Source organism: Salvia hispanica, chromosome 4 (assembly GCF_029641045.1).
Source record: "Salvia hispanica isolate PSC_SH4W2 chromosome 4, Shi_PSC_v1, whole genome shotgun sequence".
In the NCBI taxonomy this organism is placed as follows: domain Eukaryota; kingdom Viridiplantae; phylum Streptophyta; class Magnoliopsida; order Lamiales; family Lamiaceae; genus Salvia; species Salvia hispanica.
In genome coordinates this window covers 20392901-20417674 of record NC_142695.1, presented here as the reverse complement: position 1 = coordinate 20417674, position 24774 = coordinate 20392901, and the positions used below count along the sequence as shown (strand labels likewise).

The 24774-nt window shown below is 43.0% G+C and overlaps 1 pseudogene; it reads left to right on the top strand.

Moving 5' to 3' along the window:
- The first annotated feature begins 597 nt into the window (after positions 1 to 597).
- LOC125194814 (PH, RCC1 and FYVE domains-containing protein 1-like) lies at positions 598 to 24126 on the top strand (annotated as a pseudogene).
- Positions 24127 to 24774: the final 648 nt, after the last annotated feature.

Genomic DNA, 24774 nt, shown 5'->3' with positions numbered 1-24774 from the left:
GTTCCAGGAAAATTTGATGACATATCCTTTTGTATGGTATCACCAAGTAATCCCAGACTATTAAATTTTGATTTATAGACCACCGACTTATAGTTTAAAGATATAACCAAATCCTCTTGATTGAGATCTTTTGCATCCATTCTTGTTGGGAGAACTATAAATAGCTTGATAAAGGAATAATGATTCTATTTTTTCTATAACTCTATATTTTTAGTATGGATTCCTAAGAAATTGTGCTATCTCCAGATTGAAACTGCCAAAGCTTTCTATGAGTCTCCAAATACCATTTGATGATATTTGTAGGATGGATGAAACTGCAACTTTTTTTTAATTTGACATGTAAACTTTCATGCTGACTGACACAGCCTGTGTCTGGCACATAGATTGTATTGGATCAACTGAATTTCTCGCTCAAACATTTTAGTTAGTCACTCGTATTACTTACATCTATGTGTTTTCAGGTGCATGGTGTCAGCAATTGGTTTAATATAGTTGACGATCTAAAGAGAATAGGAAGACAAAATCTTTAAAGATTCCAGTTCAATAGATAATTATTTGAATAGATCCAGCTCACATGTGAGATTTGAATCTACAAGTATGCAAATGAGAGCAAGTAATGCAGATGGTTTTCGTATTAGTATTTCAAGTACTCCTAGTTGTTCAACTCAAGGTTCTGTAACAGATCACTGAATCTCTTGGTGATATATATGTTGGGTAGAGATTTTGTATGATGAAATAATCGATGGAACTGTGAATCCAATAAAAAATGTTGTATTGACTCCAAAAGTAGTGGAATCACATGTAGTTCTTGATGTGCAGCAAATTGCATGTGGTGTTCAGAACATTGCTCTTGTTACAAGGCAGAGTGAGGTTTTTACGTGGGGAGAGGAATCCGGGGGTAGACTGGGTCATGGAATTGAGAGGACTTTAGTCGTCCTCGACTAGTGGAATTTCTGGCTCTTACAAATATTGAGTTTGTTGCATGTGGCGAGTTTCATACATCTGCGCTGTGCAGGTGACTTATATACATGGGGTGATAGTACCCATAATGTGGGTCTTCTGGATCATGGAAAAAACTGTAGCCATTGGATACCAAAAAGAGTTTCCGGATCTCTGGAGAGCCTTTATGTTACATCAGTTGCTTGTGGAACCTGACATTCAACAGTGGTGACTTCCACTGAAAGTTTGCTCACTTTTGGGGATGGAACATTCGGAGCTCTGGGTCATGGTGATCATGAAAGTGTTGCATATCCAAAAGAGGTTCAATCACTGAGAGGTTTGAAATCAATTTCTGTTTCATGTGGAGCGTGGCACACTGCTGCTATTATAGAAGCTACAAGCCACCCTGGAGTCAGTACTTCCTCAAGAAAATTGTTCACCTGGGGTAATGGTGATAAAAATAGATTGGGTCATGGAAACAAGGATGCTTATCTTGTTCCAACTTGTGTTTCTGCTTTTATTGATTACAACATCCAGCAGCTAGCATGCGGACATAACATAACTGTTGCCTTACTACTTCAGGCCATGTCTTTACTATGGGAAGTACTGAATATGGTCAGCTTGGTGATCTACAATCAGATGGAAAGCGGCCTAGATTGGTACAAGACACATTAGTGGGACCGTTTGTTGAACAAATATAATGCGGTACATATCATGTTGCTGTTGTTACTGGAAGAAATGGAGTATTTACGTGGGGAAAAGGAGCCAACGGTAGGCTGGGACATGGGGATTTGGAAGATCGCAATGTTCCAACAATGGTTGAAGCTCTCAAAGATAGGCATGTGAGGAGCATTGTGTGTGGTTCAAACTACACAGCAAGTATATGCATCCATAGGTGGGTCGCTGGTCCAGATCTATCATTTTGCACTGCTTGTAAGCAGGCATTTGGTTTCACTCAAAACGACATGACTATTTTAATTGTGGCATGGTGCACTGTCACGCTTGCCTTTCCAAAAAGTTGTTGAGAACAGCACTGGCTCCAACTCTAGGTAAACCACAACGAGTATGCAATTCTTGCTATCTCAAACTTAAAAAGGGTGCTGATGTTGTAAATGGAGGGAGTTTAACTCGGCGAGCAACCCTAGACCTTCTCAGCCAAAAGATAGGAGAGTGAGAAACACCTCACAAGTACTTCTCCCCAGCAGATTGGACCCAGTAAGGTACCTTGAGTTTTAAGTCTGGAATACGAGGAACAAGTGCTTCCCAAGTTCCATCACGTGTGCATATAAGGGGTGTTTCTTTCCCAAGTGCCTTTAATGTCATTCAACGTGCTAGAAAGCATGTTATCGCATCAGTTCCATATCCTCAACAGGCCTTACCGCAATCTCAGCCTTACTCAAGACATGTTTCTCCACGGTCAGAAGCTAATTATGCAATGTCAATGGCTGCCATTGATAGTTTACAGGTTGCAAATGAAATTTTGACCTAACAAGTTTCCAAATTGCATAACCAAGTATGTATATCTCTTGCCAATAACCTTAATCTTATCCTTAAAATCATCTGTTGCTACAAATTGCAAATTGTTAATTTTCAAAGTTAGGTTAAGAGTTTAAATCAGAAAATTGTTACCCAAGACATAGAAATTCAGAATTGAAGAAAACTTCCCAAGAAACTACTTCATTGGTTGCTGCTGGTTCTTCCAAATGTTTTCAAGCAGTGCACGCTGTCAAGGCCATCTCACAAAAAGTAATCACATTTTCTCACTTCTTCATCTATATTTGTGGAGTGGTTAATATAAATTGTTGAAATGTTTTTCAAACAGGTTTGCATCCCTTTGAATTTCATAACATTCCCCTAACAGTATTTATAAGAAAATTGAGGGAAGGGAATGTTATTGCATGGCCTGTTCCTTTAGTTGTACATATAAATTTTCCTAAGAACACTAGTTTCTTAAATTTATTCTATGTGATGCTCCCAAGGAACCTGCAAAATTTAAGATAAGCACACATAATAATATAAATATGCTATTATTCTAGTACACATACCAATAGAACCTGTCATCCTTGTTCCTGTTTTCTAGTTGAAAGAAATTAGAGAAGAAATACCTCCCGAGGTATCTGAGAGTGATTCCTTCAAAGTAGTTCAAGCTCAAGTTGAATATCTTCTGCATATAAGTGGGGCTCTAGCATCTGAAGGTTGTTCTCTGAGGCCACCAGAACCAACACGTGAATTGAAGACCCAGAGTATTGGAGAAGCTTCAATTGAAAATAATGGCTCATCTGTTAGAAATACTCAATCAAGAGTAGAAGGCGGTCCTGGTATGCCTCATGAAACTGCAAGTGCTAGGGCACAAAGAGAAGTCTTCGAGCAGTTTGAACCAGGTGTTTACGTGACACTCCTTCAGCTACCAAATGGAACCAAGTTCTTCAAAAGGATTAGATTCAGGTATGCCAGACTTCCTCAAGCTTCTTCTGTTTTTATCGTTTAAAAACTTTTAACTTAATATCTTTCCATTTTCATCATTCAGTAAAAATCATTTTCCCAATTTTTTGTCTTGAGTTTGAGCAGTCATAGGTGTTGGAAAGACAAAAGAGCTGTTGCTCATTTATTGAAGATGAGTTCCTAAGCAAGTGGAGGTTCCAAGAGTGTAGAGTTCCTAAGCTATGTAGAGTACCAATTTACTTTTAATGATGTACTAGAATATTCTCATTCACCCTATAAATACTAGGGTAATGAACATTTGGAATACACAAGAAAAATACATACTCCCTCCGTCCACCATTAGGAGTCCCGGTCACTTTTACACACTCGTTTTATAAAAATAATAATAAATAGTTAAAGTGAAGAAATGGTAAAGTAAGAGATAGAATAATGTTGAGAAGAGTCTTATTAATATTATTCTCTCTTACTTTACCATTTATCCACTTTAACTATTTATTATCATTTTTACAAAACAAGTGCGCAAAAAGTGACTGGGAGTCCTAATGGCGGACGGAGGGAGTACATATTTCTCTATACTCTCTACTCTCTACTCTCTGCTCTCTATATCAACAATGCCTTATCAATCCTTTTATAAGTCTCTCGATTACCATCTTTAAGATGGTATCAGAGAAGAAAACCAACCAAAAACCTCAAATGGAGGTCAGCCAAATACACGCTCTCGAGCTATTGATCGAGACAATCTCAAATCCAATTGATTTGTACAAAATCAACAAATGTCAAAACCAAAATTCTGACCAGCCAACTTCGCCGTTTTCTCCAATCCCTACCAACATATCTCTTCACTCAAAATCTCTCTCACCAAAATGGCACCAGAGGCGGAGAAGAAGCCTGCCGCCGAGAAGGTGCCCGCGGCAGAGAAGGCTCCGGCTGAGAAGGTGCTTGCAGCAGAAAAGGCTTCGGCTGAGAAGAAGCCAACAGCAGGGAAGAAGCTGCCCAAGGACACCGGCGTCACCGCTCCTGAGCGTGCACCGGTGACCGACGAGCTGCACAAGGCGGAGGTTGTGCGGTGGGGAAGGAGGAAGAAGCAGAGGAGACGTGGGGCCAGCACACCGACGGACAACGACGATCCACTGCCGCCTCCCAAAAGTCACAAATTTGTTCATAGCTTCGGCGGCGGGTGCTGTGCGGAGGGGAAGAAGGAAGAAGTGAAGGAGGTGGCTAGAATTATGGAATGGCCGAAAGGGGGATATTCTAAAAGCGTCCCATCCATTTCGCAAAACAGCCCCCCAATTTCAAAAGAACACCAAAATAAACCCCACACCAACTTTCTATCCAATATACACCCCCAATAAATCCAAAATATCGAAAACACACCCCAATCTTTTAAAAATTCGAAAATTACACCACATTTTTGAATTTAAGCCTTCCATCCCTTGTATATATTATTTCCAACCTCTAGCATACTCTTCATCCTCCCACATAGGACCGAAAGACTACCATTGGATTTTTGATTAAGGGGCAACTGATACCATGCCCTTTGATACATCGGACTTCCTCGATATTTCCCAATCCACAAAAAAAAAAAAAAATTGTCCAAACAGCCAGTGGGGAGTTAGCACAAGTAGAGGGGGCATGAACTATCACTATCTCACCAACCCTTCGCCTCTTGAACTGTCTTGATGTTCCTTCATTGTCTCACAATGTGAGTGCTTGATTTCAAGGTGTTCCACGAGTTAGTAATGAAAGTGCACTAATAAGCCTTGCTTGATTTGATTGCGTTAATACATGCTTAATCTATTCTTTCATCTTTTGAGGCAATTATGATGTCTAGTCATTGTGCATTCCGTGCGTCTATTTTGTGTTTGGACCATTTTACTTTTAAGTTACTTTTGCTTTTGTTCCCTACTTTTCAGTTGTACCGTCCAGACTTGTCAGAGAGCCACCCAGCCACCAGATATGCCTTGTAGTCTAAATTTCCTCTTTTAGTAACTGTCTACTTTTCATATGCCTCTGAGACACCTTGTCCCCTATTTCCATGAACACCACCACATGCCTGTTATTTTCACACCCACTAGTCAGTAGAGTACCTCCTTTATTTCTTGCCTAGGTAAAATCTCAACCCAAGCGTGGTAGCTAACCAAAAACACCCAGAAAAGTCACCACAGTTATCCAAACGTGTCCATCCTTGTGGGATTCGACCCTTACCTCCACTATACTAATCAATAGAAGTGGGTTGAGGAAAATTGTTTGAAGCCAGGTCTCGGTTGTCGTACCAACGACTCAGCTGGGTCGGGAATCTCTTCCTGATCAGTTGGATACACTCCAAATTACATACGAAAACTGACGCAGAGACCACAAAAGGATAACCTTCAAAATGGCGCCGTTGCCGGGGATGGATGGCGTTCATACCTGTTATTGTGTGTGATCTTTTTGGTGTACATACTGTTTATAATTTTCCTTTTCTTTTTGTTTTCAGTTTATGTGATGTGGCTCGGCTCCTGGCCAGTGGAGACCAAGGATACTTCCCTGAGGAACAATACTCGTTACCACTCGTTCTGGCCTATCGACAGCACTGTCCGACCTAGGCACGAGCAGCGACGAGGAGAAAGAAGATCTAGAGTACCAACTCCCGGAGCTCCCACCCCAACCAGTAAGAACACTAGTGAGAATGGCTGACCAAGGTGAGGACGATCCCGAGCTCGCAACACTTATCGCACACGCCGCCGGAGATCCCCCACAAGCCATAGTGGTCACCCCAGGCCAGACCGCATGTGATGTGAAACCCCACGTGATTGCAATCCTACCGACGTACTGTGGGAAGAGTTACGAGGGACCATACGAATTCTTAAATGAGTTCTGCAAAATCTGTAAGGCGCAGAGGCGGCCAGCAGGAACAAGCGAGGACGACTACAGACTGAAGGCCCTACCTTTTGTCCTAAAGGGAGAGGCCAACACTTGGTTCATGCGCCTGCCAGCCGACTCTATCAATACATGGGCCGATTTCAAGTCAGTTTTCCTAGCCGAGTTTTTCCCGTCTTCAAAGACAAGTGCATTGAAGAGGAAAATATCGTGCATAAGGCAAGAATATGATGAAACCCTGAGCGAGTACTGGGAGAAGTACATGAGTCTTCTGGAGTCATGCCCCAACCATCGCATGAAGGAGATAGAAGTGCACCACACTTTCTATGAGGGGATGAATAAGGAAACCAAGGATCTGGCGAATTCATCATCTGGAGGCGATTTCACCCAGTTGAGAGTTAGTGAAGCCAAAAAGGTGTTACGCAAGCTGTTAAATGCGAAGAAGACGTACGACAACGCAAGGGATGGGTACAACAGAGAAAGGGTAGCAAGTGCTTCGGCTACTGACCAGGAGGAGCGGATGGATTTGAAGATGGAGGAATTAAAGAAGGAATTGCTTACTGCAATCAAGCAGAACAATCCACCACCTTCTCTGACTGGAGGCAAAGAGGCCCCAGAACTACCATATGATCAGCCGGACAACTCGCCAGATGTGGAGCAAGCAAATGTCGCAGGATACTACAATTCCAACGGCAATTGGATTCCGGGAAGACAAAGGGATGCACCGTGGAGGGACCACCAAAATTTCCGATGGGGAGATGGAAATCAGAATCAGAACCAAAATCAGGCTCCAAATCAACCCCACCCCCACCCGAATCAAAATTCCAACCGTGGCCCAACAAACCCTGACTACCAGTCTAACTAGGTAGGAAGAAACCAGCATCCTCAAAACCAAAACCCTTAAAACCAGAACCCGAACCCTGCCTATGTGCCACCCCATCAGCGAAACAACCAGAACCAAAACCAGAACCAATTTAACCCAGGGCTTCAACATAACAGCCACAACCAAAACCAAAATCAGTACCAGAACAACCACGGCCAGTACAACCCTCCTGCCCAGTATAATCAGTACCCACAGAACCAAAACCAACAAAATTTCTCGGGCTACCAGTCAAACCCACCACCCCAGTATAACCAGCACCAGGGCTCGAACCAATTCCATCACCCAAACAGGTCGAGGAGGTCTATGGAGGACATGATGTGAGAGATGCTTGCCTCGCAGCAAAGCATTAAAAGCGACTTGCAGTTTAGTAATGAAACAATGCAAGGAATGCAAAGTGCTCAGAAGGAGCATAGGGCAAATACGGATATGATGAACAGGCAGTTGGCCCAACTCGCTAACTCGGTGGGCGAAATGAAAGGGAACTCAGGGAAACTCCCATCTACAGTCCATGTACCTGAAAAGGCAAATGAGAGTAAGATTACACTGCGGTCCGGAACAGCCTATAATGGATCTCAACTCAAGAACCCTATTGGGGAATCTAGTAAGGAAAGGGTGCTGAGCGACACCATCTCAGCGGAAGAACTCAAGAGGCCTCTGCCTCAGATGGAGGATCCGTTCTTTCTAAACGAGAAGCCTGTTAGAGTTTGTATACTAGAAATCACCTTTCGAGTGATTGAATACTGTTAAAACTCTTATTTTATTTTCCAAATGAATAAACAGATTATTTTTGTCATAATGTTGTTATATTTTACATTTAATGGATGTTAATTGCATATTTAAATGTATAAGTAATTTAACAAAGTCTAAGTCTTTGTTTTAGTAGACCGGTTGTGGGCGTCGTCTACTTTAAGGTAACACGATCAGTTCTAAACAAAGAAAAAGAATAATTTCACAACCTAGATAGGCTTAGACTACCTATCGTGAAAGGTTGCAATGTCAGTCCGATTATTTCTAAGCCTTACTGAAATAAGATGACATTGGTGTGGTATAGCACTGAATGGATCTAACAGCGAGACAGTCTTTATGCTATCTACTGAAAGACGAGGTCTCTTAAAGTATTTCTCAATCAATGTACGTTAGCATTGAGCATACGGTATTGATTATGCACTACTTTGACTTACCAAATGGTGCGGGTTTTTCGCAACCCAATAAGCCTGGTATATTGGGTAGTGGTGATTAATATCTAGCGGTGCTAGGATTGCTATTATGTTGAATCGTGCGCGAGGTGAGTCTCGTTTGATAACATCCTCAAGAGAAGCTTGAAATAAGGTTTTATTATTCGGAACCTAGCTAGTTGGAGTTTAATTACTCTGCGAATAATAAATAAGATTTTCTTGCTGAGTCCTCTCTTGGAATAAATAAGATATTAATTAATTAAGTCCATAGCAGACAATAATTAATTAATGGATGTTTCTATCTTAAGCGCGGGAAATAAATATAAATTATTGGAAACCCGAAGTACTTATAATTTCAGATTTGGATGGGGAGTGCAGTATTACTTCTGTAGTGGCTGCTCGTAATATTCCAATTTTAAGCTTATATTAAATTGGGTTTAATTTAATTAGTAAAAAGCTAATTGGAGGAGCCCATATCCAAAGCCTTCCATAGATCCCTGTCTGGGCCCAATATGTGACTTATTATAAATAGGAGAATAAAGGAGACAGAAAATACACTAATTAATTTCTAAAAATTTTCGGCCCCTACTCCTAGTAGTAGTCGAAATTTTCTCTCCTCCGAGGGAAAGGATTTCTGTCTTCTCTATTTAAGTTCTAGTGCGCTGGTGAGATCAGCCCACCCTGATATCAGTTCACAGTCCGGGAACCAGTCAGAAGATCCGTGGTTTTGTACTAAAGATCTTCACGTGGAGAAGGCGCTAGCTATCTACGATTCTTTGGAGAATCATCAAGGTATAATGGCTTAACCTTAGAACAGCATGTTTTAGGTTTCGATTAATTTAAAGCGTGTGATTATTTGAGTTATCAGCATGATACGTGAGATAATTACGCAAATAGAATTTATCTAAATAATCCGCTAAATAGATCTGATTATTATGTAATTGATTTATGCATGCGCTTCCGCTGCCAGTTCCTTCAAAGCCTACTGCGGAAGGAAAGGAGGGAGAAACACAACCTGGAAATGAGCAACCGGAAGGAACAATGCCCACATTGGAACCTCAAACCCAGGAGGCACCAAGGGAAAGTCCACAAGGACTAACTGGAGAGGCTAAAGGAGAAAAACCGTTTCCATATCGGTTTGTGACGAAGAGGAAGAAGGAAAACCCTGTGGATTTCATGTCAATCTTTGGAAAGCTGGATGTCACCATACCATTCCTCCAAGCCGTGAGACTGCTCCCTCTGGGGAAGTTTATAAAGGATTTTATAGCCGGAAAGGCCCAGGAGGATGGAAAAATCACGGTGGAAGGAATAACGTCAACCATTGTACAGGAGAAACTACCACCCAAGAGAGCCGACCCAGGTATGTTTACTTTACCCATAACAATTGGAGATGTGAAAATCGAGCATGCAATGTGTGATTTAGGAGCATCTATCAATGTTATGCCGTTATCTATTTATAATCGGTTAAAGGGGGTAAAATTGTCAAATACTAGGGTGTTGATCCAACTGGCTGATAGGTCATGTATAAATCCTGAGGGTGTGTTAGAAAATGTGTTGGTCAGGATACAAAACTTTACTTATCCCGCTGATTTTTATGTCATAAAAATGAGTGAACCAGAAGGTAAGGAGTCCAGCGGGATATTGTTAGGAAGACCATTTTTAAGAACGGCTAAGACAATTGTGGATATGGCTGAGGGGACAATCAGCATTGACTTTAATGGTGAGAAATTTGTCTTTGACATCAATGAAGCCATGAAAAAACCAATAGATTCTGAAAATCTATGTTATGTTGATTAATTGACCCCTTAGTCCAAGAATTTCTTGAGACCGAATTATTGCAGGAAAAGCTCCAAGCCTTGGATGTGTATGCCCAGGCTGATGTGGAAGCAGCTGCATGGTGTGATCTGATAAGTAGCCGAGGGTTGACTGACGAGGAGATCGAAGAAACAATTACAGAATTTTGTCAGAAGTCAGAACTAGCGGGATACGTAGGGGCCGTGCTACCGGCCAGTACGGAGGAAAAATCAGATGCTGAACAAGAGCAAGAGGAGGATTAAAAGAAGAACCCTCTACCTATAGACACACTACCCCCGCAAGTGGAGTTGAAAAAGTTGCCAGCGAACCTTAAGTACGCCTACCTCGGGGAGGAAGACTCGTTCTCTGTAATCATCAATAGCGGGATGACTGAAGAGCAAGAGGCAAGACTACTAACTGTGCTGAGCAAAAACGAGAAGGCTATTGGATGGAGCCTTACGGACCTGGTAGGTATAAGCCCGGACGTCTGCATGCACCACATTAGGCTGGAGGATGGAGCCAAGGCACATAGAGATTCTCAAAGAAAGGTGAACCCAAACATGCGGGAAGAGATACTGAAGGAAATCTTGAAGTTACTCTCACTGGGCATTATATACTCGGTACCAGATAGTGAATGGGTCAGCCCAATCCATATGGTCCCCAAGAAATCAGGGATCCAGGTGGTTAAGAATGAGAGGAATGAGCTAGTGCCCACAGACTAGTTACTGGGTGGCGAATGTGTATAGATTACCGAAAGCTGAATACTGCAACCAGGAAGGACCATTTCCCCCTGCCATTCATCGATCAAATGCTGGAGCGACTGGCTGGGAGGAAGTACTTCTGCTTTTTGGATGGCTACAGTGGATACTTTCAAATCTACGTGAACCCGGAGGACCAGGATAAGACCACGTTCACCTGTCCATTTGGAACCTATGCGTATAGGCGTATGCCATTTGGCCTATGCAACGCCCCCGGTACCTTCCAACGGTGCATGATGAGCATATTCTCGGATTTGATTGAAGATTGTATAGAGATCTTTATGGATGATTTCACTGTCTATGGAGACTCTTTCGACTCGTTCTTGCAACATTTGGATGTGGTACTAGAAAGGTGCCAAGCAAAGAGTCTGGTTTTAAATTTTGAGAAATGCCACTTTATGGTTATAGAAGGAATTGTCTTAGGACACGTGGTGTCAGGAAAGGGGATCCAGGTGGATCAAGCTAAAGTGGATGTCATATCCAAACTATCCTTCCCTACTGATCAGAAGGGAATAAGAGGTTTTCTGGGCCACGCTAGATTTTATCGAAGATTTATCAATGATTTCGCCAAGATTGCCCAACCCCTTACCAGACTTCTCCAGAACGAGGTGGAGTTCATTTTCGACGAGCATTGCAAGGCTTCTTTCAACCTCCTTAAGGAAAAATTGATTTCTGCGCCGGTTATTCAGGCTCCTAACTGGGATTACCCCTTCGAGGTGATGTGCGATGCTAGTGACTATGTCGTGGGGGCCGTAGTGGGTCAGAAGATCGATGGGAAAAGGTACGTGATATTCTATGCATCTAAGACCTTGAATCAGGCCCAACGGAATTATGACACCACCGAAAAGGAGATGTTGGCGGTTGTCTATTCATTCGAAAAGTTCAGGCAGTACCTACTGGGATCCAGAGTCATCGTCTATACTGATCATGCGGCGATTAAATATCTCATTGCGAAGAAGGAGTCAAAACCCCGACTGATCAGATGGGTGCTGCTTTTATAAGAATTCGATTGGGAGGTAGAAGACAAAAAGGGGGTTGAAAACAAAGTAGCGGACCACTTGAGCAGAATAATACAAGAAGGGAACAGTGAGGATGTGAGAGATCGATTCCCGGAAGAACATTTGTGTGAAGTGATTTTCTCCGCAAGGAAGATCGATTGGGAAGAAGTGATGAGACTTACTGGGCAGGACGTAACAACCGAGGGCAAGGAGAAAGTAGGACAAGAACCCTGGTATGCGGACTTGGCAAACTACCTAGTGACGGGAGAGCTACCGATGGTGCCAAACGTGACAAAGGCTCAGAGGATGAAGATCAAGAGCGAAGCAAAGTATTATTTCTGGGACGACCCATACTTGTGGAAGGCAGGAACCGACCAGGTCATTAGGAGATGTGTTGCTGACTGGGAGCAACGGGATGTACTAACGCACTGCCACTCCTTGGCATGTGGAGGACATTTCGGGCCAAGGAAGACTGCCAGAAAGGTGCTAGATAGCGGATTCTACTGGCCAACCCTGAATAGAGATACATACAAGTTCTGCAAAGGCTGTGACCGTTGCCAACTGACCGGTGGGATCTCCGCGAGGGATGAAATGCCGCAAGTTCCAGTAATCGTTTGTGAGGTGTTCGACATCTGGGCTATGGACTTCATGGGTCCTTTTCCCTCATCTTATGGGAACTCCTACATCCTGGTGGCAGTTGACTATGTATCAAAGTGGATAGAATCCAAGGCCACAAGCACTTGTGAATCTAAGGAAGTCACCAAGTTCCTCAAGAGTCATATATTCAGCCGATTTGGGATACAAAGGGCAATCATCTCCGATCAAGGGACTCACTTCTGCAACCGAACAGTCGAAGCATTGATGAAGAAGTACGGAGTTCATCACCGCCTATCCAGTCCTTACCACCCTCAAGCCAACGGGCAAGCAGAGATCTCAAACTGGGAAATAAAGAGCATTTTAGACAAGACAGTCAACCCCTCCAGAAAAGATTGAAGCACAAGGTTGGAAGAGTCCCGGTGGGCATATCGCACAGCCTACAAAACTCCTATCGGGATGTCCCCCTATCGCATCGTCTTTGGGAAGATGTGTCACTTGCCAGTAGGAATTGAACACCGAGCATACTGGGCAGTTCAGCAGGTTAACGTGGATGCTAAGACCTGTGAAGAGGAAAGGAAGCTACAACTACAAGAGTTGGAAGAACTAAGATTGGGGCATTCGACTCAGCCATGTGGTACAAGGAGAAAACAAAAATGTGGCACGACAAAAATCTGAGAACCAAGGATCTCCAAGTTGGTCAGAAAGTACTACTCTTCCAGTCAAGATTGAAGCTAATGCCTGGGAAACTCAAGTCAAAATGGGCAGGACCTTACATTATCACTGCACTACGTGCTAATGGAGCGGTCGAGATTTCAGGGAGTATCCCTAACTCCGAACCTTTTGTCGTTAGTGGAAGAAATTCCACTACACTTTAATAGCGTCTAAATGACCAGTAGAAAAGGGGTTTAGAGTTCCACCTGGTCAACATAATATGATTTGTGTTTATTGACCAGGTAAAACTTTAAATACCCTTAGTAATGATGTAAATATTGTGAATAATTAGTAATTTAACTTAAGTTAAAAAAAAGAAAAGCCCCAAAAAGATTTTTTCGGATCTTAAATATTAATTCGGAGTTCGTACTGACCACGAGGATACCACTTGGGTGAAACTTTGAATTATAGCCATTTATTTGCTTTATTTCTATTTCTAGCTAATTGAGAAGGGGGAGATGAGTAAAATTTGAATTTTGGTGTGTGTTGTAACTTTGCAGGCGAGTGCAGAGACTAGGAGGGCGCATGGAGCAAGGACGTAACAGGAGACGTCCAATCAGCTGCGAGAACTCCCAACCGCCTTCCACACGAAGCGTCGCAACCTGGCAACCGCCTACCATCGGTCAAAACCCTCAACTACCCACCCCTCTATAAAACACCCAACCACCTACTCCCCTTCACTTTACAAACCCTTACCTGCATTCTCTCACCCACAACCGCCATCCCACTCCGAAAACTACCACCCACTACGAAAACCACCATGAATCACTATCGGAAAAAAAGATCCACCACCGGTACAGCCATGGCAAAGAGAAAGGCAACCAACAACCCAACATCTACCACCGGCGAAGTCCCGTCAGAAGTCGGAACGGCAGCCGAATCGCAGCCGCCAAGTCCACAACGATCACAGCCAACGCCGAAGACAAAAATCCCGGCAATGGTTCCTTTAGACGCACTGGCAGCGTATCTAAGGCAACAAGACCCCAACAAAGATTGGACAGCGACCCTGGCCGGATTTAGCCTGACTGGAGGAATGCCGGCGATACCAAACCCTACCCCAACAGCAACCACAGTAACCCCACCCACCACCACCCCAAAAACCTCACATCCGACATCCGAAAAGACCTCCCCAACAGTAACTGCACAAGCAGAACCGCTCGACGTTAGCCCTCTTTCCGCCTATCAAGATCCCAACTGGGGAGAAACAGAGGAAAAGGAGAGTGGAGGGAGAGCAAGCGAGAGCGAGAAGGGTGAAACAGAGGAGATAACGGCCACTGAAGCCACAACCGATGAAGCAGAGCGGGAGGAGATAGACCTGAACGAAATGGCCAGAAAGCAAGTGTTAATGACGGATGATGAATTCCAAGCGGTTTTGGGCAAGGGAGATAGGATCGTGGTAAACCATGAAGGGGTGGCTGAGGTACTGGACCTCGCATCCCAGGCAGTAGGGAGGGGGGAAACAACCACGGAAGCAGAAAAGTCGGAAGGCGTAGTCCACCAATCAGTGGAGGAGAGGACGAACGAACAACCGGAAAAAGCTGAACAACTTGAGGAGGAGAGGCAAGAGCCAGACACACATCAAGAGGAAGCCTCAATGGTAATTAAACCCAAGCCAGTAAAGAGGAGGCTAGTGTTGAAAAACGACCCCCAAGGCAGAGAGGCAGAAACCCCAAAGAGTGTAACAGAGATGCTTAGGAAAGTGGAAGTCCAATAAGGCAGGAGCAAACACAGCAGCAGATGCAGTGGAGGTTTCGAGCGAAGACGAGAAGACTACTCCTACAAAACCTGGGGAGGAGCCCTCGAAAGCTAGCCAGGAGGACACCCAAATGGCAACAGGGACAGTATCATCAACGCCAACTGACCAGAAGGAGAATACTGACAAGGTGGCTGAGGGTCTGGACCTCGCATCAGAGTCAGTAGATCGGGAGGAGGCGACGAGAAGTGATACTAGTACCCGTGCGGTGACCGAACCTGCCACCTAGGAGGACGTTTCAACAAAAGCCGAGGAAGAAACAGAGGCAATGGAAATCGAAGAAGCTAAGTACATCCAGGAAAGGAAGAGAAAGGGGAAAGCCCCTGTTAAGAAGAAACAAGCCGTGAAGAAACAGCGCACTGCCAATGCCAGCATAGTGATCAGAGAGCCGGAAGAGAGAGGGAGGTCAAGCGATAGCGACTACACTTCCAGCGAGGAGTCTGATTCAGAGAGTGATATCTCTCTAGAAGGGGAAGAATACCATGAGCAGCAGCTCCCCGACAACCACCACGAACTAGTCTACCCTCCGATAGAGAGGATCGTGTACCGACGATGGCGGGTAGAGCTCACTGATGAGCTCATGGAGGACATGAAGCACTACGACACCAAAAAGCTTCAAGACGCATTTGACGACAAGGACGATAGCAGCAAGCAGGTTAAATGCGGAAAGGTACTCCACATACCCTCATTGGATGAGTTATCTGTTCGCGATTCCTTCCTGGCCAGTATGGAAGCATTGGGTTTTGAATGGCTGTTAGAGAATAGGGACCCAGAGATATCTGTGAGATTAGCAAAGGAGTTCTTCACCACGTTTAGGTTCCAAGTCACTACGGACCTAGACGAGGTGTCAATTTCCTTCAGAATATTCGGAGGAGAACTGTCCATGAGTCTGATAAAGTGGACTGTGCGACTGGTTATGTGTAGCCTGGAGGAGGCTATAGGACCAGACTGGAGAAGCCGTGAGAGGGGGGTACCGAGGAGACACATAGAATTTGAGCCCCAGGAAGCCTGGGAGGAGCTAACCCACCCCGATGCTGGCCAGTTCGCCTCCACTAAATCCAGATCCACCCACTTCAACAATCCCATGCTGAGATTGGTGCAACTCTACTTAGGCTATAACCTACTGGGGCAGAGTAATTCAGCTGCCAGAACGTCCATGACCGAATTGTACTTGGTATGGTACGCTAAACATGGAAGAAAACTGCATTTGGGATTTTGGACAGCCTACCAATGCCACCGGATAGCCACCTACCCAGCTAGAAACTTGTCCCTCTGCCACATACTAGGAGCTTTCGTGCGCAACAACATCATCATAACAGAGGCAGAAGACCTATCTCCGATGTACATGGTCGACGCTCCTGGCCTGTTCGATATACCCTTCTTCGTCCGCACCAACTTGGTATACTACAGAGAAGGAGTACCCTAGTTCTACCCAATAGGAGAAGCCCCTGGGGGAAGGGCACAACAAGGCCAGGAGGGGCAAGCTGGGCAGATCGACCAATCGCAAAGGCTGAGGCAAGAAAATCTGGAGAGGGCAGTAACTGAGCTGGCAGAGGAGAATAGACAATCACGGGCAGAGATGGCAAAGCTGACAACCCTAATGGAGAGCATTCTAAAGGAATTGGCAAGAGGAAAGGCAAGCACTGGAGCTGGAACAAGTGGACATGGAGGACAGGAAGAAGAAACCAACGGACCTGAGGAAAAAGAAGGTGATGAACAAGAGAAAGAAGATGAAAACCAACCGGAACCCACTGAAGAAGAACCAAAGGACCCACCTGCACAGACCCCTGCACCAAGGAGGAGCAGGAGGAACGTCTGATCGATCCCCCCAAACTGACCAGTTAGTTTTCTTTTTAATTTTTAAGTTTTCTTTTAGTTCTGTTTCTTACTTTTGTTAAATAGGTAGAATTATGTGTATTAATTGTAAGCAAACCCCATTCATAGCACTTAGCCTATTTAATAGTCTAAGTGTGAGAAGTAAAGGGTTTGCTACTTCGGTGCATGTGTTTTTATTATGTTTTTGTGTTCTGTCATAAGCATGTTAACTCACACTTAGCCTACTGCGTAGTCTAAGTGTGAGGAGTTTATATGTTTATATAACATGTTGGTAAAATATTCTGCTTTGTTTTATAAATCTAGGTGTATATCTGAAACTCTCCCACTTAGCCTATTGCATAGTCTAAGTGTGAGAAGTTTTTAGATATAATATGTGTTTGTTGTAAATGTGTGTCTGTCATACTAGCCATTCCCAATTTTCACTTCACAGCCCGTCTCTGGGGCAGACACTTGTGAAGTGAGAGGGGGAGCAAATGGCCAGTATGACATGTATATATATGTTATTTGAGTCAGTGCATGTTAGTTTTTTTCTTTTAGAGTTTGTTTAGGTCTAGGAATTATGTGTTATGTTTTTTTTTTATGAACTGGCTTAAAACTCAACTGCCTCGAACTGACGGTGAGGGAAATTGAGGGAGATAAGGCATGCCGGAAAACAGAAACCACCCCCTCCAGTAACCCCTAGTCAGTATAGATGATGCAAGTATGAAGGAAAAATCCATCCCTTAGGTCAGACACGAAAGCCCTCTTAAAAGGTGAGTTAGAAGCCCCAAAGTGGAACTGCTTTCCACTAAACACTGAAAAAAGAACAGAGGCTACCACATGATGTCTAGGGCAAGGTGACCGCGTGTAGCAAACCCTGAAGGCAGTAGGAAACCCCCCTCCCCGCCCTCCCCCCCCCCCAAAAAAAAACCCCTACCCTTAGAACCCCATTTTCTAGCCTGATCTATACCCCGAAATAACCCATCAACCACTGGAACTGTGTACGTGCAAGGCATAAGGCAAGGAGGCAACTTCCCAGGAGGACATATAAAGGAAACCAGCTGAAGAAAGAAAGACAAAGAAAGAAAGAGAAAATCGATATGAAAAATTCCAGATCCAAAAAAATAGAAGAAGGTATAAGGGTGGCAAAGCCACAGGAAGAAAACCAAAGAAAATGGTCGCATACTTGACCACAAAAAGAGAAAGGAGGAAGAAGGAATAAGGGTGGCGAAGCCACAAGGAAGCTACTGACCAGTTAGAAGCCAATGTCAGAAATTGTCCAGCCGAAGAAGAAGCCTTAGCCAGAAGCCCGAATGCACACAGTTCTCCCTCATCAAATAAGTAGTTAGTTTTTGAACCCTAGAGCCTTAGGGACAACTACCCCAAACATTACAAACCAAACCAATAGCCCCATTACAAGCCTTAAAGACCTTCAGGAGCTGCATGTGAGATCTGAGTCTGAAACATCTGTGGTTTAGCATTGAGAGAAAACAGTCCTAACATTCCCTGTGAGGAATGAGTGACTGAGTGAACCCAGTGTTTGGCCTAGGATTGGGTGATCCTGACAAGCAGATATACTGACTAGGGAAGAAAAGGGGGGCGGCGGAAGTTCAAGGCTGCCTAAGGCCGGATTGCACCTGATCTCGAGGGAAAGGGTGGTCGAAAATATAGCATATTCTATGTGTTTAAGTTAACTATATGTTTAATGTGTTTGTGTCGTTGTTTGTTTTCTTTTCCTTTGCGTCAGAGTCTTGAGTCTAGTTAGGTAGAGTCGGTCAGGGGGAGTAACCAGGCTCGAATTCGACTTATTTCTTTTTGTTTGTCTTCACGCTTGAGGACAAGCATGTGGTAAGTGTGAGCAGTTTGATAAGTCGTATTCTAAGCCTTGGTTACTGGTCAGTATGTCGTGAAATGCATGTATTATCTGCAAAACAGTTGCTCAAGTGTGCAGGATTAAAGGATCCAAGTCAGTAGGAGACGATTTGGGTGACGCAAGTGAAAAGGGCACTAGAAGGGTGCAATACTGACCAAGATGCATGCCAGAGAAAAGGCTTGAGATGGAGAAGAAGGATAGCTGGGATGATCATTAACAAGGGCATAAAAGTCAAAACTTGAAGGAAGTCTACCCTAAAAGCAAGGGCAAGCCTCCCTATAAAAGAAGCCACTTGGAGAGAGAGAAAGAGTTCGCCTTTAGAGTTGGTCCCTTAGAGTTCGAGAAAATCCAACCACCACACTTAGTTAGAATTCTCTCTAGAAGATCAGTTCCTTCAGCATTGTCCAACCTCTCGTTCCTCGCCACAGCTATGGTCACTTGACGTCCAAGAATCTGCCGGAGAAGTCATCGATCCACCGTTCTAGCCAGTTGCCGTAGTAGTATAGCAGTATCATCGCCCGAAGTGGCCAAACAATCGTTATTTTTCTTTCTAGTTTAATCTTTACTTGTTTTCGTCGTTGGTTTTATTGCAAACACTCATCGTTGTTGCCTTTTGAAGCACTTTGTGAAGTTCCAACGCTTAAATTATGAAGTTTCTATTTCGTATGTCGCTTTGGTTCGAGTTTGCTTTATTCTGCCTAGGAAAATTAGATCTAGTTGTTGCTTTTAATTTCTAAGTATTTTCTTACCTGGAGTTGTCGATCTGAAGTTGTAGTTATGTTTTAGTCAAATTTTCGTGCATGAGTTTCTGTTCTGCGCTGTCATCACCGCCTTGCATGTTAGTCAGTAGAAGTAAAATTGCAGTTTCACCGTTTATTTTAAGTTTGAGCATTTTAATCAATGGATCTTGAGTTTGAGGTTATGAATTTGAAGTTTAGTTATGGTGTTTGTGTTCATCTGATTTTTGTTAATGAAGAAAACGTCAAAATCAACTTTAGTTTGGACCATTTTATTTTTAAGTTACTTTTGCTTTTGTTCCCTACTTTTCAGTTGTACTGTCCAGACCTATCAGAGGGCCACCCAGCCACCAGATATGCCTTGTAGTCTAAATTTCCTCTTTAAGTAACTGTCTACTTTTCATATGCCTCTGAGACACCTTGTCCCCTATTTCCACGAACACCACCACATGCCTGTTATTTTCACACCCACTAGTCAGTAGAGTACCTCCTTTATTTCTTGCCTAGGTAAAATCTCAACCCAAGCGTGGTAGCTAACCAAAAACACCCAGGAAAGTCACCACAGTTATCCAAACGTGTCCATCCTTGTGGGATTCGACCCTTACCTCCACTATACTAATCAGTAGAAGTGGGTTGAGGAAAATTGTTTGAAGCCAGGTCCCAGTTGTCGTACCAACGACTCAGATGGGTCGGGAATCTCTTCCTGATCAGTTGGATACACTCCAAATTACATACGAAAACCGACGTAGAGACCACAAAAGGATAACCTTCAGGAGCTTTATGGAGTTACGTGTTAGGATTGACAACCTTAATTTTGTAATCAACGCTTGCATCGCATGAGCATAAGCTAGGTGACTCGTCCTATCAAAAGTAATAACTGTGCTAGGGTATTGTAGTTTGGAATTTGTATAACCATAACTGTGAACGCACATCCCTGGGATTCCCTTATCTCTATCGATTGTCTCTGTGTTTTATTCGCATCTAGTTGTTAATTGTTTTCAAATATTTTTAGTTTTCAAAAGTTTTTGAAAACCTTCTGTTCTTCCAGATAGTAATTGAGTTTTAGTAGAGGATAGACACTTTGTGTTTGCCTTCACCGTGTTCGATATCCCGGTATTGACCTTTAGCTATATTATATATACTCTGTATACTTGCAGGTTTATTTAGTGCTAATAAAAAGTGCATCACCCATCCATAACATATCTTCGCCTACTCTTTCCTGAGTTAGTTTCTTCTACGCATGTTTTGAATTGTGAAAGTTGTGTTTTGGCAAAAAGTCACAGACATTCCTTTAAGTTAAACAACACTAGAGAAAAAACACCTTTTGCTTTGGTCACTCTGATGTGTGGGGCCCTGCCCCGGTTACAGGAGGACAAGGTTTTCGATATTTTTTGTTGTTTATTGATGATTTTTCGCATATGACTTGGATTTATTTTTTGAAAACAAAATCAGAAGTTTTTGAGAAATTTACTGAGTGATATCGTCTTGTCCAAACCCAATATAACTCCAGAATTCAAATCCTTAGATCTGATAATGGGAGGGAATACGTGAACTCTAGGATGACATCTTTCTTCACTGAAAAAGGCCTTGTCCACCAAACTTCATGTGCCTATACACCAGAACAAAATGGGGTAGCCGAACGGAAAAATCGTTATATCCTCGAAATCACCCGTGCCCTCCTCATTGAATCAATCATCCCAAAGTCCTTCTGGCCAGAAGCCATCGCAACTGCCTTCTATCTCCTAAATCGTCTTCCTACAGGGATCCTTAACTTCAAAACTCCTTTAGAGGTCTTCTCTTCCCAAAACTCGGTACCATCATCCCTCCATCTCGACACCAAAACTTTTGGTTGTACCGTGTTTGTCCACATCCCTAAACATGACCGGGACAAATTCTCACCTTGTGCAGTCAAATGTGTTTTCTTGGGTTATGGAAAAAATCAAAAAGGTTATCGGTGCTATGACCCTTCGACATACCGTATGTACACAACTATGAACTGTGACTTTGTTGAAAGCGAATACTTCTATAGCCAATCTAGCGGTAAGGGGGGGGGGGGAGTGAGTTAGAAAACTCGAGTAGTGACGCACTAAATTGGCTACCTCTTTGGGGAGAAACCATTCAGGGAGAGGAAGAGAACAACCAACCCAATCAGCCAGACCAAAATTCTGTCACAGAAGTCGGTCCAATTGAGGAAGTTAGCAGTACCACCGGACAGTCAAATCCCTTAGTACATAATATGCCGCCTCAGAACACTGCTGAGCTATCCGACCAGTCTTCAAATCCTGAGGTAAAAACTTCTGATCCAGATATTGATACCTCACCTGAAAGCACTAACAGTGATATGAGCAATACCGAAGAACCAGTTACGGAACAAGATACATGGCATGACAGATTGCCCCACAGAAATACAAGGGGCATTCCTCCTCGAAGATATTCACCAGACTGGAAAGGACGGAAGACTAGATACTCTGTTGCTAATCTTACCCAGGGACACCTTACCGAAATGGCTAGGGCATTCGAAGCTGCACTTTATGAAGAAGAAGAGATTCCACAGTCTTTCGATGAGGCAATGAAACAAAAGCACTAGAGGGAAGCCATGAAGAAGGAGATCGATGCCTTGATGAAAAATGAGACATGAGAGAAGTGTACTCTACCCCCGGGAAAGAAACCAGTAGGATGTCGTTGGATCTTTACCATAATGATACGTGCAGATGGTTCAATCGAGAGATACAAGGCAAGATTGGTTGCTTAGGGATATACTCAGGTGTATGGATAGACTACGAGGAGATTTTCTCCCCTGTGGCAAAACTGGATACATTAAGAGCTCTTCTTTCTGTAGCTGCATGTAAGAATTGGCCGTTATACCAGTTTGATGTTACAAATGCCTTTCTTCATGGAGAAATTGAGAAAAACTAGGAAGTCTATATGGAGGTTCCCCCAGGTTTTTCTGAAAAATTTGGGAAAGGACAGGTGTGCAGATTAAGAAAGACCCTGTATGGGTTAAAACAATCTCCCAGAGTGTGGTTTGGAAGATTTTGTCAGGCGATATTCAAACATGGCTTCAAACAGAGCCATTCAGATCACACACTATTCCTGAAGACGAGAAATGGAAAAATGACATGTCTAATCATCTATGTTGACGACATGATCATAACAGGAGATGATGCCGAAGAGATCCAAAATCTAAAGGAGAACCTTTTCAAGGAATTTGAAATGAAGGACTTGGGAGCTTTGAAGTACTTCCTAGGAATTGAAGTGTTGAGATCCCAGCACGGAATATTTTTAAGGCAGAAGAAATATGTACTCGACATGTTAGCCGAAACGGGCCTACTGGACTGTAAGCCTGCTGAAACCCCAATGGTACCTAACCATGGGTTGAAGATTGTGGATGGAGCTACGCCTACAGATCGTGAAAGATATCAACGGTTAGTAGGAAAACTTATCTATCTTGTTCATACTCGGCCGAATATCTCATATGCAGTTGGAGTTCTGAGTCAATTCATGCATCAGCCTCAGGAAGATCATATGAACGCTGTCATGAGAGTTGTGAGATATTTAAAAGGAACAGCTGGTTATGGGATATTCTTAGAGAAGAAGGAAGATTTGGAAATTGATGGATACACTGATGTCGATTGGGCAAGCAACCCTGTCGATAGAAAATCCACGGGAGGGTACTTCACCTTTGTTGGAGGTAACTTAGTCACTTGGAGGAGCAAGAAGCAGAAAGTTGTAGCCCTATCAAGTGCGGAAGCTGAATTTCGAGGGATCAGAAATGGTCTGATGGAGATACTTTGGCTTAGAAGATTGTTAACAGAAATTGACTTTCCACCTACACGAAAAAGTCAACTTTTTTGTGACAATAAGGCGGCAATCAGCATTTCAGAAAATCCTGTACAACATGACATGACTAAACATGTTGAAGTCGATCGTCACTTCATAAAAGAGAAACTTGAGAATGGCATTGTTGAATTCCCATTGTCCGATTTGAGGAGTAACTTGCAGACATATTGAGGAAGGCACTGAGTCCTAAAGTCTTCAAAGAATTTCTTGACAAGTTAAGCATCGGAGATACCGTTGTTCAACTTGAGGGGAGTGTTGGAAAGACAAAAGAGCCGTTGCTCATTTATTGAAGATGAGTTCCTAAGCAAGTGGAGGTTCCATGAGTGTAGAGTTCCTAAGCTATGTAGAGTACCAATTTACTTTTAATGATGTACTAGAATATTCTCATTCACCCTATAAATACTATGGTAATGAACATTTAGAATACAAAAGAAAAATACATACATATTTCTCTCTACTCTCTACTCTCTACATCAACTATGCCTTAACAATCCTTCTATAAGTCTCTCGATTACCATCTTTAAGAATAAGCACATAAGCATTATGTGGCAACATCTGGTTTTTGCAAAATTGTGATCTTCTCTGTTTAGATGAACTTTTAATGCAATAGCCAGTAATGTGTAGAATAATAAGAATGACTTCATGCAAAAAAAACAAAAGTAGAATTTATATTAAGTTCATAAATTCGCTATGTCTTGTATATGGACACTAATGTATGTCAATGTTAAGCGATCTGCGTGAATAAACTCTTGTAAATTTATTATAACAAGCGAAGATTCTCCGAGCAACAACAGAAGAATGGTGGACAGAAAACAATGATAGATTGTTGAGAAAGTACGACCCAACCAGAACAAGTAACACGCCAGGCGATGGAACTCCACTCGAGTTGTCGGCTGATGCCTTCCACAAGGCTGCACAGTCTTTTGCCGATCTTAATGATGTGCAACAGTAACTGGTCCTATGATACGTATTACTACTCAGCAAGCCAATCTTGTAGTACTATTTTCATACTAATGTACGATTAAGACTTTTGTCTTGACTGAACCTGAAGATGCTCATTTGCTTTGGGTGCTTACTGCTTAGTTTATGTATATACAAAATAATGTATAGGTGGATGTGCAACACACTTTGAAGCAGTGGACGTATTTGAGATTATTGAATTATGATCAACATTTGTAATCCTTTAGGCTGCGTTTGGTACACGGAATTGAAGGTGTGGAATTGGAATTGAAGCCTTTAATTTCAAATCCAGTTTTTAGTGTTATAAAAAAGTTCTTGGATTTATCCTCCAATTCCACAATTTGAATTTCATATCAAAAGTAGTGGAATTCCAAATATTCACACTTCACACACTACACACGTTTCACACACTACACACTTAACACATTTCACACACTACACACTATACACATTTCACACACACTACACACATTTCACACACTACGCACATGTCACACACTACACACACTACAAACATTTCACACACTACACATATTTCACACACTACACACATTTCACACGCTACACACATTTCACACGCTACATACACTTCACACATTTCACACACTACAAGTGTGTGTAGTAAATGTGTGAAGTGTGT